Source organism: Emys orbicularis, chromosome 25, assembly GCF_028017835.1.
Source record: "Emys orbicularis isolate rEmyOrb1 chromosome 25, rEmyOrb1.hap1, whole genome shotgun sequence".
NCBI classification, from domain to species: Eukaryota; Metazoa; Chordata; order Testudines; family Emydidae; genus Emys; species Emys orbicularis.
Window position 1 is genome coordinate 17,154,331 of NC_088707.1, and position 10,345 is coordinate 17,164,675.

Consider the following 10,345-nt stretch of genomic DNA (forward strand, 5'->3'; position numbering starts at 1 on the left):
AGAAGGCTGTCATTCCCCAAAATTTGAAAAGTCCTTTCCTTCCCGCCTCACCCAAGCCCCCGTCCAAGTTTCACCCCCCAGTTTCTTGTGTGGTTGTTAATAAAAAATACGTTTCTGTTCATTACTGTTTCCATCATGTTCTTTTGGAGGAGAGTCTGTCTGAAGGGGGGGAAGGGCCTTGGTAATTGGACAGGACAGTCACCTTTAGCAGGGTACAGAGGCGGGGGCAGGTCCAGCAGCAGGGCACATACACAGTGCAGTGACTAGTTACCCTGGTCAGTCTGGGAGGTGGTTTTCATGTTCTGTGTGTGGGGGGGTTGCTCTGTGACTTTGTGGCGGGGGAGGGCAGTTACAGATCTTATGCAGCGGTCCTTTTCCTGGATCACAGAGCCACGCAGCAGGGGATCTGTAACCCTCCTCCCCCTGCCATAAAGTCACATAGCCCCCACATACACGCAGTCCCGCTCAGGAGGGCTGGCAGGCTCCGTTGAAACAACCAGTCCACCACTGTGAATCCTGTCATTCCTGGAGTTTAGAAGCATCATTTGCATCAGTACACTACACCCGCTCCCCACCACAGTCTGCGTCCCAGGTTTAAAACATTCCCGCGAAAACAGTAATAAAGACAACGGTGTTCATTAAGAAAATAAAACTGATTTTATTTTTTTGGAAGGGGGTGAAGGGGGTATGTAACTGGAGAGGATAGTCAACATTAACTGGGTAAAGAAACGGGGGCAGGTTCAGCTTCTCTGTACACAAACTGAAAAGTCACTGGTAACCGTGCTCACTCTGGAACCTAACTTTCAAAGCCTCCCGGATGCACAGCGCGTCCCGCTGGGCTCTTCTAATCGCCCGGCTGTCTGGCTGGGCGTAATCAGAAGCCAGGCTATTTGCCTCAACCTCCCACCCCGCCATAAAGGTCTCCCCCTTGCTCTCACAGAGATTGTGGAGCACACAGCAAGCTGCTATAACAATGGGGATATTGGTTTCGCTGAGATCACAGCGAGTCAGTAAGCTTCTCCATCTCCCCTTGAGACGGCCAAAAGCACACTCCACCACCATTCTGCACTTGCTCAGCCGGTAGTTGAACAGTTCTTTTTCACTGTCCAGGGCGCCAGTATAGGGCTTCATGAGCCAGGGCATTAGCGGGTAGGCTGGGTCCCCAAGGATCACTGTAGGCATCTCCACATCCCCAAGAGTTATTTTGTGGTCCGGGAAGTAAAAACCTTCCTGCAGCCGTCTAAACAGACCAGAGTTCCTGAAGACGCGAGCGTCATGAACCTTGCCCGGCCATCCAACGTTGATGTTGGTAAAACGTCCCCTGTGGTCCACCAGTGCTTGCAGCACCATTGAAAAGTAGCCCTTTCGGTTGATGTACTGGCTGGCCTGGTGCTCCGGTCCCAGGATAGGGATGTGAGTTCCATCTATAGCCCCACCGCAGTTTGGGAATCCCATCGCGGCGAAGCCATCTATGATGACCTCCACGTTTCCCAGGGTCACTACCTTTGAGAGCAGTACCTTGACGATTGCGTTGGCTACTTGCATCACAACAACCCCCACGGTAGATTTGCCCACGCCAAAGTGGTTCGCGACTGACCGGTAGCTGTCTGGCGTTGCAAGCTTCCAGAGGGCTATGGCCACTCGCTTCTGGACAGTCAGGGCTGCTCGCATCCGGGTGTCATTGCGCTTCAGGGCAGGGGACAGCAACTCACAAAGTTCAAGGAAAGTCCCCTTCCGCATGCGAAAGTTTTGCAGCCACTGGGATTCATCCCAGACCTGCAGCACTATGCGGTCCCACCAGTCCGTGCTTGTTTCCCGTGCCCAGAATCGCCGTTCCACAACATCCACATGACCCATTGTCACCGTGATGTCCTCGGCGCTGGGTCCAGTGCTTTCTGACAGGCCTGTGCTACTCTCAGACTTCAGGCCCTCACCGCGGTGCCGTAGCCTCCTCGCCTGGTTTATCTGCATCTGCCTCTGGTAAAGGTGGATGATAAGCTGCGAGGCGTTGACAACGGCCACAACTGCAGCGATGGTCGCAGCGGGATCCATGCTCGCAGTGCTGTGGCGTCCGCGCTGTCACTAACCAGAAAAGTGCGCGAACTGATTTCCCGCCGGCGCTTTCAGGGAGGGAGGGAGGGCGGTAGTGACGGACGGATGACGACAATTACCCAAAAGCACCCTCGACACATTTTTTTTACTCAGAAGGCATTGGCGGCTCGACCCAGAATTCCAATGGGCAGCGGGGACTGCGGGAACTGTGGGATAGCTGCCCACAGTGCACCGCTTCCAATGTCGACGCTTTCCCCGTTAGTGTGGACTCACAAAGTCGAATTACTGTCCTTAGTGTGGACACACATGTTCGACTTTGCAATATCGATTCCACATATTCGATTTAAGTGAAATCGAACTACCCTCGTAGTGTAGACATACCCTAAGAAAGCAGCTGTTCAACTGACCTACAAACAATGACAAAGCAAAATCTGCAAGAGCAGCTTTTCAACTCATCCAATATTAATACAGAAAACATGGGGACTAGTTATTCTAATTCTTTCCTTGGGAAATGAAATGATGCATGAAAAAAAAATTGAAACTCAAAAATATATCCGTATGTTATTTTCTACATTATGCAAGCCTTGCCTCAGCAAATCACTAATACTGAAAACACATGAAACCAAACAGCTAGATGAATACAAGTATCAGAGGGGTAGCCGTGTTAGTCTGGATCTGTAAAAAGCAACAGAGAGTCCTGTGGCACCTTTAAGCCTATCAGATGTATTGGAGCATAAGCTTTCGTGGGTGAATGCCCACTTCGTCGGATGCATGCTCCAATACATCTGTTAGTCTTAAAGGTACCACAGAACTCTCTGTTGCTAGATGAATACAGATCACAAAATTGCCCCCTGCTGGAAAAATATCTTCCTAATGCATTGAAACGATATTTCTCTCAAAGCTTTATTGTTCTGTGTTTTCTTTTAACAATTTAAGCTTCAGTCCCCTAAAGAACTACAAGAAGCAAAGTCCAACCACCAGTCTCCTTTTTCTTCCACAGTGGCAGGTAACAGCCTTACTAAAGTAAAACCTCAAAAACAGTGAATGGTAACTTATAAACACTCCTTGCCACAGAAAACACAAAAGATTTATACAGTCGGAAAAAAAAAACAGAGTATAGAGACCACCTCTCAGAGGCGCTGCCAGGGCAAAACGCGTTCCACTCAACTCAGGATGACAGCCCGCTAAACTTCTCGCTTTAAGAGGAAATTTAATTAATCCCAAATTTCATCTTCGGAACCGGGGACATTGGGAGTAAAACCAGCCCCTTGACCAGGGACTCGCTTCGCTGAGCGCAATGCACTGTGGGTATGCAAATGAGATTTCCCCGGCCCGTCTCCGGCGCTCAAGGGGCTGCCCCTGCTCGTTCCCCAGTTGGGCGGAGATTGGGATGCCAGGGAAGGGGGGGAAGCTGCTCTCCTGAGAGAGTCCCGCTGATGCCCAGGCGCATGGAGGATGGAGCTGGGCGGGGAAGTCGGAGGGCAATTGGCCCCCCGCTGCGTTAGCAGGCTAAAACCTGGAGCAAACGCACATGCCTTGCAAAGTAACAGGAGCCGGGATCTCGAACAACATTTAAAATTTTATTAGAAAATGTTTAAAAATAGATGATACAGAGTGTTGAAACTTCAGTTATTAGTCATCGGGGGTAACATACCGAGTATAGGGGGATGTTAGTATTTTGATATTGGATAGCGCATAACACATACAGTCTGCAATATCCCCAATGGGGGGGTTTAAGGTGGATGAATCAAGGTACAGTCAGCAAGCAGTGAGGGTACATCACTCATACAGAAATTACAGGCAATCATGGGTATAAATAAGTGGGCCGGGTAATGAGGATAGGATGACCCTCATAAGGTGGAGTTCAGTTCATTTCAGTGGGTTCAGGGTTCAGGGGATAAGGTCCAACAGAGGAAGTCTTCAGGTCTCTTCCTCATTGTGGGTGCGTGAAGTCACGCCGGCTCACTCTCGGTATTGGCGGTGGCCAGTGATGTGCTCTGTATAAATGTCCCGGGACCATCAGATAGTGTCCGAGACCATTAGACGTCGCATGAGCCGCGCGTAGCGACGGCCTACCCCGCAGGTCCTCAGTATGCGCTCGTTACAGGGGTCCCAGGCACTCAGGGCCCCGACGATCAGAGCGTCAGTGTACACCTCATAGCCCTTTGTCTGCAGGGTGTTAGTCAGGGGACACTACACACTACATTGAGATTCTATCTGCCAGCCGGGGTGCGACCTGGCATTGTACCAGTTGCTTGGTCTGCCTCTGTTGCAAAGTAGCTCACCTCAGATCCTTGGGGTTCGCTGAGCTGCAGCTCACCTGATACACGGGAACAGCTTTAAACAGCGCTGGCTGCCTGTGCACTCACCCTCACTTGGCAGGTAAGAAAAGGCATCAAGTGGCCTTCCAGTTTCTGGAGTGGATGACAACACCTGACCTTCTGCAAGGACAAGAAACGGACGTGAGACAAGGCAGGGAAGGTAATTCTTGTATTGGACCAGCTTCTTGTGGGGAGAGAGAGAAGCGAAATGCAAGCTTCTCTCTTTCCCCAGCAGTAGTTGGTCCACAAGACAAGCTATTCCCTTGTCTCTCTGATATCCTGGATTCCTGGGGCTGGACCCGGCTACAACTCTAGGGCATAACTGAAGTGTTCTTGAAATCAGGTTACAGCTTTGTCGGGCCCCTCCTTTTCTGAGCTCCACCGGGGAGAGTGGGGCCAGCAGAGGCCCTGGCGGGGACCGGGAGGCACTTTGGCAAGGGCACCTGGTGGGGCTGGCGGCTGGGCTCTTAGCACTGCAGAGCCGGGGCTGGCCAGGGGAGTGCACCGGGCCCGGGCAGGCAGGGGGAGGGGCCCGACTGGAGGGGCGGAGCCGCGTGAGCATGTATGCAGATATGTGTGCAAGCAGAGCATTGTGGGAGAGGAAGCAGGCTGCCAAGCAGGGCCCGAATTTGGCACCCAGGGCTCAGTGTGGAGAAGAGTGGGGCCCCGGGGCCACGTCGGGGCAGCTCGCAGCAGTGGGGGCTGGTGTGGGTGGGGCTGGCGGTCATGGGCATGGCGTCCCCCACCATGGGCTGAGAGTGTGGGGCGAGCGAGGGCGGGTGGCGGCTGGGGCCTAGGTGTTTATACTTATCTGGCAGGGGAGATACCATGATCACCAAGGTAGTTTTCCCAGGCTGAGGCTCATTTATTGCACTGCTGGTGTGCTGACTTCTGTGATTTCCCCAAATGTGGGAAACTCAATTGCAGAATTTGTGGTAGTGGGGGACTGCGTTCATGTTTTCCCCTGGTATTTGGTCAAGGAAAAAAGGATTTCAGGAGTTGCTTTTAGTTAGAGCATGCTACTGTTCTTCCTTTGCTCATGCTGATTAAAGCTCTGTCCTTCTCTGTTGTTGTGGTTATTTTCCCATGTTTTTATGACTGCTCTCTTCTGCAGGTTGCTCTAGAATGGCTTAGTCCCGGTGCCCAGTCTTGGCTCAAGGGGAGCTGCTTGCCTCCTTTGTTCTCTGTTTCCCTGCTTGTAGCCCTTGGTGAATTTGCTCTTCTCACTGGCAGTTGGTCCAACAAAGGAAAGCAATTAGTTCTTTTTTTGAGCCCTGTCTTGGTCTTCACAACATTCTCTGGCAAAGAGTTCCACAGGTTGTGTGAAGAAATACTTCCTTTTCTTTGTTTTAAACCTGCTGCCTATTAATTTCATTTGGTGACCCCTAGATCTTGTGTTATGAGAAGAAGGAAATAACACTTCCTTGTTTACTTTCTCCACTCCAGTCATGATTTTATAGACCTCCATCGTATCCCCCTTTAGTCATCTCTTTTCCCAGCTGAAAAGTCCCAATCTCATTAATCTCTTTTTCTACAGAAGCTGTTCCTTATCCCCTCATCATTTTTGTTGCCCCTTTTTTTCTGAATCTTTCCACTTCCAATATATCTTTTTTCAGATGGGGCAATAAAGCACCTCACGTTGATTGACTCACAAAACGCTCCCAAGAAATCATAACAATATTTTCTCATAAAGAAACCAAAATGCTAGAGATTTCAGACCTTTCAACTACTCGAAAAAAAATTGCTTTTAAGAAGCATCACCATAGTAAAACTCTCTGCTTTTCTAACCAAACATTCTCCCCCAAAGGAGATGCACTGGTCCTGGAGACACTGCAATACCAGGTCAATGCATGGGGTGGAAAGAGCAAGCTCCTATTCCATCCCCCTGTTTCAAAAATCAATTTAACATACAGTTCTCAAATTAAGAACATATCAGATATTAAACTGATAAGAACAGATTTAAAATTTTATTAGAAAATATTTAAAAAATAAATGATAGAGAATTTGAAGCGTCAGTTATTGGTCATCGGGGGTAACATACAGAGTATAGGGGGGATGCTAGTATTTTGGTAGTGGGCAGCACATAGCATATACAGTCTGCAATGTCCCCAATCGGGGGGTATACGGTGGGTGAGATCAGGATACAGTCAGCAAGCAGTGAGGGTACATCACTCATACAAGAAGTACAGGCAGTCGTGGGTATATAAATAAGCAGGCCGGGTAATGGGGATGGGTGACCCTCACATGATGGAGTTCAGTTCGGTTCGGTGGGTTCAGGGCTCAGGGGATAAAGTCCAATAGGGGAGGTTTACAGGTCTCTTCCCCCTTGTGGGTGCACAAAGTCACGCCGGCTCACTCCCGGTATTGGCGGTGGCCGGTGATGTGCTCTGTGTAAATGTCTCGGGACCATCGAATAGTGTCCGAGACCATTAGGCATCTCATGAGCCACACATAACGACGGCCCACCCCACAGGTCCTCAGCACACGTTCATTGCAGGGGTCCCAGTCACCCAGGGCCCCAACGATCAGAGCGTCGGTGTAAACCTCATAGCCCTTTGCCCGCAGGGTGTCAGCTAAGGGAGCGTATTTTTCTAGTTTGCGGGCTTGGGCTTCACGGAAGGCCGGAGTCCTGTTCTCGAAGGGGATCGTCACGTCGATGAGGATGATCTTTTTTTGATCCTCGTCTGTGATGATGATGTCCGGGCGCAGCGGGCTGTCGGTGTCGGGGATGGTGCAGTTGACGGCGACCTCTCCCAGGTGCGGGGCGATGGCCTTCACTAGGCGGTCCTGGATGGCGTTGTGGCACAGCTGACAGGCTCTGGCGTGGGGCTTGCAGCTGCACAGGACGTGGGGCAAGGTCTCCATGGTGTACCCGCACTTCCTGCAGCGCTTGTCCCGGTTCCCGTGGCGGACGGCTCCATTGAGAGGGACGCAGTTCAGCCGGGCGCGGTGTATGAACCGCCAGTCGGTGAATCGGGTGAAGCTGCCCGCACGGAGAAAGTGATTGCTGGAGTCCCACTTGCTGGTCACCTCGAAGGCCTTACCCTGGTCCGGCTTTTTTCTCAGGGTGTCCACGTAGAGCGCGTGGATGGCAGCCTTCAGGGACTTCTCCAGCATGCCTCTGGCTCCGGGGGTGATGACGGTGTTGCCCTCCATTCCGATCCACGGTATCAGGACTCCCAGCTCCTGTCGTTCCTCGCTCCATTCCCAGCAGCAGCCCAGTCGCTTCCCCAGTCGGTGCGTGGCGTTGCGGGCGTGAGACCACAGCGAGGCGAGGTCGCCCCTGTCCCGGGCGAATTCACCGTCCAGGGAGCCGCTCAGAAAGGTGGCCACATCTCGGTCGGAGGGAGGTCTGCTGATTCGTTTCTCGGTGGCGGCGTGCAGGGCGGTCGTCGCAACGTTCTTCACCTTGGCATCCGGGCACGTCCGGAGGCGGAAGGCGTGCGTGATGACTGCGATGTCGCACAGGTCTCCCATGCAGGGGACGTTGGCGCCACCATGCCTGTGCGTGATGTATACGAGCTCATTGCTGGCTTTCTGGGGCAGGGACAGCCATTTCTTGACCAGCTGCTGGATGGTGTTGTCCGCCTTGTTGAGGGGCACCTTTGCCACGGTGGAACCTCTCAGGATGAAGGCGATGCGGGGGATCAGGAAGGTGTTGAAGGCATTGATTTTCTGCCATGGTGCCAGCAGGGATGCATCGATCTTGGTGGCTCCTGCAGGATCTCCCGGATGGTGTCTTCGGGGGTCTGCCGAACGCGGAAGCCTGTCGGCGTGCCAAGGTGTTGGTACGCCTGCCCCTCCGCCAGGGGAACGACTGACTCGCCCTGGATGAGGAATTCCGTCATCAGCACCGGGTCCCTCTGGCTCCCGTCGACGTAGAGGGACGCGCACTTCTTGGCGTTGAAGCGGAGTCCCGTCCAGTCCGTGGCTTTCCCGATGGTGTCGAGCATGCTCTGGAGCCTCTCGGGGTCGTCCGCGATCAGGACCAGGTCGTCTGCGTAGGCCAAGATGCTCACCCTCTCGCCGCGCAGGTCAAAGTCATCAGCGCCGTTGGAGATCGCCCACAGGAGTGGCTCCATGGTGAGGTTGAAGACGATCGGGCTGAGGGGGCAGCCCTGCTTCACGCCGCTGCGGATCGGAATCTCGGTGGTCTCCCCTTCCACCGAGCGGATGGTAGTGCTTCATGTGAAGGAAGGTCTCCGGCATCCCGAACTCCTGGAGTGTACTGAAGATGTGGTGGTGGGGGATGGACCCGAAGGCATTGGCCAGGTCGAGCCACGCTACCACGCACTGCTTCCGCGCTCTCCTGGCCGTCTGGATGGCGGTCTGGAGCAGGAAGTTGTGCTCGTAGCACCCCTCTGATGGCATGAAGCCCTTCTGGGCCGGGCTGATGGCTTCCCCGGTCGTTGCCCACTCCGTGATCCTGGCTGCCAGGCAGCTGGCATACAGTTTGTACATCGTGGAGCAGAGGGAGATGGGTCTCCAGTTGCTAGGGTCGTCTCGCTCGCCCTTCTTGTGGATCAGGATGGTCATGGCCTTCTTCCTGGAGGTGGGGGACCGGCCAAAGCGCCTGCACAAGTTAAAGATGTTAGATAGCACAAGGCAGCCGGGGGTCTCGTTTCTTGAGGAGGCTGTAGGGGATGCCGTCTTTTCCGGGCGCGGTGTTCTTGGTTCTGGAGAGCCTGGCCGTCACCTCTGTAGGCGTGAAGTCAGCCTCTAGGTCATCTGCACTGGCAACGCGGGGTAAGGGGTGGAGGCACTTCAGGCGCTGCGCGTCGTTCCTGGGCACGCCGCCAAACACTTCGAGGAAGTGGTTGTAGAGGCACTCGGGCGGGATCGTGCAGTAGGAGGGGGGACCATTGAAGACCTCTCTTACAGCCTTGAGGCGGTTTGTTCAGTACAGCTTCTGGATCCTTGAAGCTGCTACCAGGTCATAGCAGCGGCTGGCATTCCTTCTTCCAGCTCCTCTGGTGGTGGTGTCGCGGTTCAGGATGGGCCATCTGAGGGCAGGCCAGATGAGCTTTTTTTTTTTTTTTTTTTTTAAATGGAGACATCCTATCTCCTAGAACTGGAAGGGAAAGGTCGGTCATCAAGTCCAGCCCCCTGCCTTCACTAGCAGGACCATGTATTGATTTTTGCCCCAGATCCCTAAGTGGCCCCCTCAAGGATTGAACTCACAACCCTGGGTTTAGTAGGCCAATGCTCAAACCACTGAGCTATCCCTCCCCCCTAGTGGACAACAATCTACAGCAATGTCATTAACACAAACACACTCTCATCCTGCTCCATCCGGAAGGGAAATGGGCAGGAATTCTCGCTGTTCAGCCATGGACACACGTACACAATGGCACGGCAGTGAGTGTGTTGTGGAACCTGGTCTGAGGAAACAATTGCAAATGGTCAGTGAGAACAGAACTAGAGTGTAGTGAGAAAGCTGCCTATAGCAAGTAGTTGTGGCTGAGTGGTTAAGGTGATAGACTAAAAATCCATTGGGGTTTCCCTGTGCAGGTTCAAATCCTGCCAACTACAGAAGAGCTGGTGGCTCTTTAGTTTCAGTGCCTGAGCATCTTTGGTGTTAACGGGTGCTAGGTCTTGTCTCACTCTCAGGCTATGTCTACACCACAGAGCTAGGCCACTCTAGTTAAAGCATTTTAATTAAACCGCTGTTGCAAGTCCACACTCTGCTCCTTGTATCACCAGAGCACATCCACGCTAGCAGCTCTTGCATCGCCACAGAGAGCAGTGCACTGTGGGTAGCTATCCTGCTGTGCAACTGGCTGCAGGGTGCTTTGGGAAGGGTTTGCAATGCCTCATTGGCCGGTACAGCATCACATGATGCAGGTTTCTCTATCCCATTGTTCCATGGGCATCCTACTAGATTGCAGCTGCTTTTCAACTGCAGTGTGCGTGACGGGGCAGAGACTGTGTGTGTGTTGGGGGAGTGTGTCGGCACGCTGTCTCTATGTTCA

General features: G+C 52.9%; 3 non-coding genes across 3 annotated transcripts; 2 read left to right on the top strand and 1 right to left on the bottom strand.

The window, feature by feature from the left end:
- The first annotated feature begins 5,176 nt into the window (after positions 1–5,176).
- LOC135894725 (U1 spliceosomal RNA) lies at positions 5,177–5,340 on the top strand. The gene has a single exon (XR_010562389.1). It is a non-coding gene; the product is annotated as a U1 spliceosomal RNA (small nuclear RNA).
- Positions 5,341–6,178: 838 nt separating this feature from the next.
- On the bottom strand, positions 6,179–6,365 carry LOC135894726 (U2 spliceosomal RNA). The gene has a single exon (XR_010562390.1). It is a non-coding gene; the product is annotated as a U2 spliceosomal RNA (small nuclear RNA).
- Positions 6,366–9,823: 3,458 nt separating this feature from the next.
- Positions 9,824–9,905, top strand: TRNAF-AAA (transfer RNA phenylalanine (anticodon AAA)). Its single transcript has one exon. It is a non-coding gene; the product is annotated as a tRNA-Phe (tRNA).
- Positions 9,906–10,345: the final 440 nt, after the last annotated feature.